The sequence below is a fragment of the Choloepus didactylus genome, chromosome 13, assembly GCF_015220235.1.
Source record: "Choloepus didactylus isolate mChoDid1 chromosome 13, mChoDid1.pri, whole genome shotgun sequence".
Classification (NCBI taxonomy): domain Eukaryota; kingdom Metazoa; phylum Chordata; class Mammalia; order Pilosa; family Megalonychidae; genus Choloepus; species Choloepus didactylus.
The window spans coordinates 34,165,795-34,173,536 of NC_051319.1; the positions used below are offsets into that span (position 1 = coordinate 34,165,795).

Here is a 7,742-nt window from a genome sequence, read left to right on the forward strand (position 1 = left end):
AGTAAAAATAATCTGACTCACAGAGACTTATGGCGTTGGCTAATAGATCATGGAGTACCTGGTAGTAAAATAGATGGGCAGTCTACTAAATTCTTGTCTGACGTGTATAGGCAGAAGAATTCTAGGTCAAGTAAACAAAAGTCTACCCTGAATTACAAAAGCAGAGAGTCACAGCCCCTTAATCAATTACCAGACTTGAGACAGTTTACAGATCCAGAGCCCCTTGAATGAGGGGAAGGCCGGGTACCTTTGGGGATGGACCCTGTTACACTGCCAAAAATTTATGCTGTTAATTTTCCTCCCAGCCTTCCCCAATATAGCCTTTTACCAGGGCAACTGTGCATTGGGGAAAAGGAAATGTTCAGATATTTGGGGAATTATTAAACACCGGTTCAGAAGTGACATTAATTCCAGGAGGCCCAAAACATCACTCTGGTCCATCAGTCAGAGTTGGGGCTTATGGAGGTCAGGTGATCAATGGAGTTTTAACTCAGATCCACCTCACAGTGGGTCCAGTGGGTCCCTGGACCCACTCTGTGGTTATTTACCCAGTTCTGGAATGCATAATTGGAATAGACATATTGAACAACTGGCAGAATCCTCACATTGGTTCCCTGACTTGCAGAGTGAGGGTTATTATGGTGGGAAAAGCCAAGTGGAAGCCACTAGAACTGCCCCTGCTTAGCAAAGTGGTAAACCAGAAACAATACTGCAAGCCCTGGAGGGATTCCAGAGATTAATGCCACTCTTAAGGACTTGAAGGATGCAAGGGTGGTGAGTCCCACCATATCCCCATTCAACTCTCCTATTTGGCCTGTGCAGAAAACAGGTGGATTATTGTAAGCTTAACCAGGTGGTGACTCCAATTGCATCTGCTTTTCCAGATGTGGTATCATTGCTTGAGCAAATCAACACATCCCATGGTACCTGGTATGCAGCTATTGATCTGGTAAATGCTTTTTTCTTAAAAGCTGTTAGTAAGGACACCAGAAACAGTGTGCATTCAGCTGGCAAGGCCAGCAGTTTCTATTCACTGTGCTACCTCAGGGTTATATCAACTCTCCAGCCCTATGTCATAATATTGTCCATAGGGACCTTGATCATTTCTCCCTCCCACAAGATACCACACTGGTCCATTATATTGATATCATGTTGATTGGACCTAGTAAGCAAGAAGTAGCAACTACTCTAGACTTGTTAGTAAGGCATTTGTGTGTCAGAGGATGGGAGATAAATCCAACAAAAATACAGGGGCCTTCTACCTCAGTAAAATTTCTAGGTGTCCAGTGATGTCAAGTTATCCCTTCTAAGGTGAAGGATAAGCTGTTGCATTTGACCCCTCCTATAACCAAAAATGAGGCACAATGCTTAGTTCACTTCCTGGATGTTGGAGACAACATATTCCTCATTTGGGTGTGCTACTCTGGCCCATTTACTGAGTAGCCAGAAAATCTTCTAGTTTTGGGTAGGGACCAGAACAAGAGGCTCTGCGACAGGTCTAGGCTGCTGTGCAAACTGCTCTGCCACTTTGCCCATATGATCCAGCTGACCCAATGGTGCTGGAAGTGTCAGTTGCAAACTGAGATGCTGTTTGGGGCTTTTGGCAGGCTCTTATAGGAGAATCACAATCATAAGCAGGCCCTTAGGATTTTGGAGTAAAGCTTTACCATCCTCTGCATGTAACTACTTTCCATTTGAGAAACAGCTTTTGGCCTGCTATTGGGACTTAGTAGACAGAACGCCTAACCATGGGCCACCAAGTTACCATGAGACCTGAGTTACCTGTCATGAGCTGGGTATTGTCCAACATGTCAAGCCATAAAGTTGGGCATGCACAGTAGCACTCTATCATAAAATGGAAATGGTATATAGGAGATGAAGCTTGACAGGGTCCTGAAGGCACAAGTAAATTACATGAGGAAGTGGCCCAAATGTCCATGGCCCCCACTCTTTCCACCTTACCTTCTCTTTCCCAGCCCACAGCTATGGCATCTTGGGGAGTTCCTTACAATCAACTAACTGAGGAAGAGAAAACTCGGGCCTGGTTTACAGATGGTTCTGCATGATATGCAGGCACTACCCGAAAGTGGACAGCTGCAGCACTGCAGCTCCTTTCTGGGATATCCCTGAAGGATAGTGGTGAGGGGAAATCCTCCCAGTGGGCAGAGCTTTGAGCAGTGCACCTGGTTGTTCACTTTGCTTGGAAGGAGAACTGGCCAGAGGTGCGGTTGTATACTGACTCATGGGCTGTTGCTAATGGTTTGGCTGGATGGTCAGGGACTTGGAAGGAACATGATTGGAAAATTGGTGACAAAGAAGTCTGGGGAAGAGGTATGTGTACAGACCTTTCTGAGTGGGAAAAAAACATGAAGATATTTGTGTCCCATATGAATGCTCACCAGAGGGTGACTTCAGCAGAAGATTTTAATAATCAAGTGGATAAGATGACCCATTTGGTGGATAGCAATCAGCCTCTTTCTCCAGCCACTCCTATCATTGCCCAATGGGCTCATGAACAAAGTGTTCATGGTTGTAGGGAAGGAGGTTATGCATGGGCTCAGCAACATGGATTTCCATTCTCCAAGGCCAACCTGGCCACAGCCACTGCTGAGGACCTAATCTGCCAGCAGTAGAGACCCACACTCAGTCCCCAAATGGCACCATTCCCTGAGGTGATCAGCCTGGTACCTGGTGGCAGGTTGATTACATGGGACCACTTCCGTCATATAAGGGGCAGCAATTTTATCTCAGTGGAATAGACACATTGTGTGCCCTCCCTGCACACAATGCTTCTGCCAAAACTACCATCCATGGACATATGGAATGCCTTATCTACCATCATGGTATTCCCCACAGAATTGCTTCTGATCAAGGAACCCACTTCACATCAAATGAAGTGAGGGAATGGGCACATGCTTATGGAATTCTCTGGTCTTACCATGTTCCCCATCATCCAGAGGCAACTGGGTTGATAGAATGGTCAAGTGGCCTAATGAAGACTCAATTACAGCACCAACTAGGTGGCAATACCTTGTAGGGTTGGGGTAGTGTTCCCCAGGAGGCTGTGTATGCACTGAATCAGCATCCACTCTGTGGTGATATTTCTCCCATAGTCAGGAATCAAGGGGTAGAAACAGCAATGGCACCACTATCACTCCTAGTGATCCACTAGGAAAATTTTTATTCCCTGTCCCTGCAAGCTTAAGCTCTGCTGGTCTTCAAGTCTTAGTTCCAAAAGGAGTAGTGCTTCCATCAGGAAACACAGTAATTCCATTGAACTGGAAGTTAAGACTGCCACCTGGCCACTTTGGGCTTCTTATGCCTCTGAATCAACAGGCAAGGAAGGGGATTACTGTGCTGGCTGGGGTGATTGATCCTATCAAGGGGAAATAGCACTGCAACTACACAGTGGAGGTAAAGAAGAGTTTTCCTGGATGCCCTATTCCCTAGGGCATCTCTTAGTACTACCATGCCCTGTGATTAAAGTCAATGGAAAACTGCAACAACCCAATCCAGGCAGGACTACCAATGGCTAAGAAACTTCAGTAATTAAGGTTTGGGTCACCCCACCAGAAAAAGAACCATAGCCAGCTGAGGTGCTTACTGAGGGTAAAGGGAACATGGAATGGGTAATAGAAGAAGGTAGTCATAAATATGAACTGCAACCATGTGACCAGTTACAGAAATGAGGACTATGATGGCATGAATATTTCCTCCTTGGTTTGTTATGACCATGTTTGTTTTTCTGTGTTAAAGCAAATATCTTTGTTTTCTTCTCTATCTTATCCCCTTATCATATGACATAAGCTATATTGTTCATTTTGCAGTATTTAAGTTAAAGGAAATCAAGTTTAAGAGTTAATGTCACCCAAGGACTTGTACCCTATTTTGGAGAGATTTAGTGCATTTCCGGTTGTTCACAGAACAGCTGAGTATTGTTAGGTGAAATATATGTCTATTATTGTTCTCTACTTAGAGATAATGTATGGTTTAAGGCAATGCGTATAACTGCCAAGTTGACAAGGAGTGGACTGTGATGGTTAGGTTCACGTGTCAACTTGGCCAGGTGATGGTGTTCAGGAGTCTGTTCAAGCAAGCACTGGCCTAACCATTACTGCAAGGACATTTGTGGCTGGTTAATAAACTGGAAGGCTGTTTATGAAATCATCTGTCAATTGGCTGCAGCTGTGACTGATTATACCAATGAAGGGTGTGTCTTCCACCATGAGAGAATTCAATCAGCTGGATTTAATCCAATCAGTTGAAAACTTCTAAGTGAGAAAGTTAGAGGACCTTCACTTCTTCGCCTAGCCAGTGAAGCATTTCCTGAGGAATTCATAGAAGACCTTCATCAGAGTTGCCAGTTCGCTGCCTGAGGAGTTCATTGAACAACTTCTTTAGAATTGCCAGTTTGCTGCCTGCCCTGTGGAATTTGGACTCGTGCATACCCACAGTTGCGTGAGACACTTTTATAAAATCTTGTATTTATAGATATCTCTTGTTGATTCTGTTTCCCCAAAGAACCCTAACTAATACAATGAGGTTCATATTAAATGAAAATATTAAACATCCATCAATGTGTGAAAAAGGAATTCAGTTGTTCAAGTGATAAATACAACTTGATATTCTTCAAATCTACTCCTAGAACTATGAATTGACTTTAAAAATATATATCAACTACTGCCTAATGTTATTAAAGTAACAAGTATCATTACTGGACATATTATGTCATGTGTTTGCTATTGCTTTTATCACTACAGTATAATATAAATCTTCAAGTCCAATATATTATGACCCTGTTTTAAATCTAATTAGTATCTTAAAAATAATCAAGTTCCAGATATAAAGTTAGTTATTTAGTGCTCAGTTAACAGTAACCAAATGAATTTCTTATAAAAGAATTTTGCTCATAAAGAGAATATGATAGTCAAAGGTTTTTATTTTTTTCTTCTTTCGTGAACTTGATTCCTATTACTCTGTATTGTCCGACTTTTTTTTTCAGAAGAAAACCCCAAGAGACATATAAACATGCTGAACAGCCTCCATGTTTTGTTATGGGCTTATTTGCTTTTTTAAAACCAAAAACTATTAAAATAGGTTTTTAGTTCTAGCAGCAGATTAGTACAATCTCAAAAATTCACATTTTCTTCAAAAAGAAAATGCAAGCTTTCACACTGTAAGTCATATACTTTTCACCCATGTACTCCAGTAAACATATCTCTTTTTCCAATTCATCATCCTCTTCCAAAAGATCATACACCTGCTCTAAAAGCTGAACCACCTCTCCTCCCAATGCTGGATGACACCAGCTCTCAATACTTCAACTATTTTCCTGATCTTTTTCAGAACCTGGCATGATAGCTGAAGGCAGCTCTTTAAAACGGAGCTCTGCTACCTCTTCTCCAACTTTTCTATGGAGTATCAGCATATCCCAATATTTCCGATGAAGTTTGAACTCGGGGAAATCTTCACAGCTCTCTTTAGAGTCCAGTTTCAGGATCTGAGTCATCAATTGTACCGAATCACTCATTTCATTTGTATGACTTTTCCCTTCCCTTGAATCTCCATCTGACTTATTAGTTGAACTTGTAGAAGAACTTTTCTCATTCTCAGATGGCCAGTGGTCAATTTCTTTTTCTTTGCAGCTTTGCAGTCAGAAGAGAACTGTCGAGCAGAGATGGGCTGGCCTTCCCTCTGTGGTTTCCCTAGCACTGCTGCACTCAAAGAATCTCTTGTCACTGAAGGGCCTGCAGGAGGCATCTTTTCCTGTGACTGCTTTAGTCGTCTCCTCTCTTTTGCTGATAATGGTCGTTCCTTTGATGATGAGACATCACTGCTCCTCAAACTGCCCACAGACCTAGTGATTGCTCCACTTTGATTTTCAGTATCCTTTCATATTGACGTGAAGTCTGTTTTTCCAACAGTGGGAAGACAAAGCAAAAGTCCAGGAGGAACCTCTTGGACCTGTCTCTTTCCCTGCTGTACTCAGTCTGTTCTCTTCTCCTCTGCTATGTGGCTGTAAGCCTTGGAAGAATCCATCCTGTTTTTCTATAATGCATTCATCAGCAACTCAATCCTAGTCTTTTGGCTTTTGGTCTTTGCTTAGGGGCTGCAGAGACTTTGCTGGGTGATTCACATTCTTGATGGCATTAGAGCATCATGTGGGAATCAGGTTTTCAGAATGAGCAGTGGACTTAGTGTTATCTTGCAGCCTCTCCTCGAGATATACTCCATTCACCTTCTAGCTCACTAAAGGGATCTAGGTGTCTTGGTTGATTCTCCTGAACTAAGCCATCATTCATTGAGCCCCTCCTTTCTTCAGGTACAGTGTCAATATTTACTCTGCTGATGGTGGCTAGTGACTTACGGTACTTCTCATGTCTGATGGCCTTGCAGACTAGCAGATGTCTTTGAGGAGGCAATGGTGATGGGTTTCTCTTGGGTCAAACATTTGTTTTCACCCATTACATATGTCTTGGAGCCCTCAGAGGAGTGTGGTTGGAGGCGGATTACTTCATTATTTGCTTCAGGCGTCTCAGAAACCACTGTAGGAATGGGTTTGGATTTGGAGTCATCACTTTAAATATTATTTTTGGAGGTTTTTGACTTCATGGCCTCCAAAAATAAGGAGATTTGGAGCTTTATGTAAGGCTACCCCAGGATGCTCCAAACAGAGGGTCTTTCTTCAGGCCTTTTGCTAACATCCTTTTTAGCAATTCCACCAGCTCTGGGCTGTAGTCGTTTGGCATGGGTGGCAGCTTTCTTTCAATAATCCAATAAACTAAACAATTCATGTCTTTTGCATTGAAAGCATGCTTCAGGGTGGCCATTTCATAAGCGCAGTGTCCCAAAGCCCAAACATCAGACTTATAATTGTAGGGTTTGGTTGAGAATAATTCAGGATTCATGTAGTAGGGTGTGCCAGTGAGGGTGCTAGCCATGTCACAGAGGTTCTCCAACACTCAGGTGGCTCACTTTGATAATGTTTGTTCTTATTAGGAAGATATTTTGAATTTTCAGATCTTGGTAAAAGATGGATTTTTCATGTAAATATTGCAGAGCCATGGCAATCTGAATAAACCACTCCACCACCTGACTCTTAGGCAGAAGCCAGCCCTTCTGCTCCTTGAGCTTTTGGTACAGGTCATCTCCTTCACAGAAGCCCATGACAATGTAGAGCAGACTGCCCCCTCCCTCCCATGATTCCTTGAGGTGACAATGTTGGGGTGCTTCGGCTGAGACAAGAGCTGTGCTTCCCGTTTTGCAGCTCTCCGCTCACTAATGACGTTTCAGAGGTTTAGTTTTTTTGATGACATACTGACTGCCATCCCACCATACCTCAGGAGCATCACCTCCCTGTAGCTGCCCCTACCCCTCCCTGCCTTCAGGTCGCAGTAGGCAGCCAGGGGCATGTCCCTGGAGCGAGCCCACAATCGGATGCAGCGGAGGCAGCTGGCAGGGCAGCAGCTGCAGAAGGCCCTGCTCATGCCCATGAGATGGCGGTGGTGGCCGAGGCTGTGGCGCCCTGCCCGGGCAGGAGCACAGAGGCTGAGCCCTCCTCCACACAGCTGCCATAGAGATTCCCGCTTCAGCTTTCTTTTGATTAGTCTTAGTGTGATATGTCTTTCTCCATATCTATACTTTTAATCTGTATGTGTTTTATATTTAAATTAGTTTTCTTGTAGACAACATATAGTTGGGTCTTGTGTTTTTTATCCACTCTGACAGTGTCTGTCTTTTAA

General features: G+C 43.4%; 1 pseudogene; it reads right to left on the reverse strand.

The window, feature by feature from the left end:
- Nucleotides 1-5,129: 5,129 nt before the first annotated feature.
- Nucleotides 5,130-7,412, reverse strand: LOC119508331 (annotated as a pseudogene).
- Between the last annotated feature and the right edge of the window lie 330 nt (nt 7,413-7,742).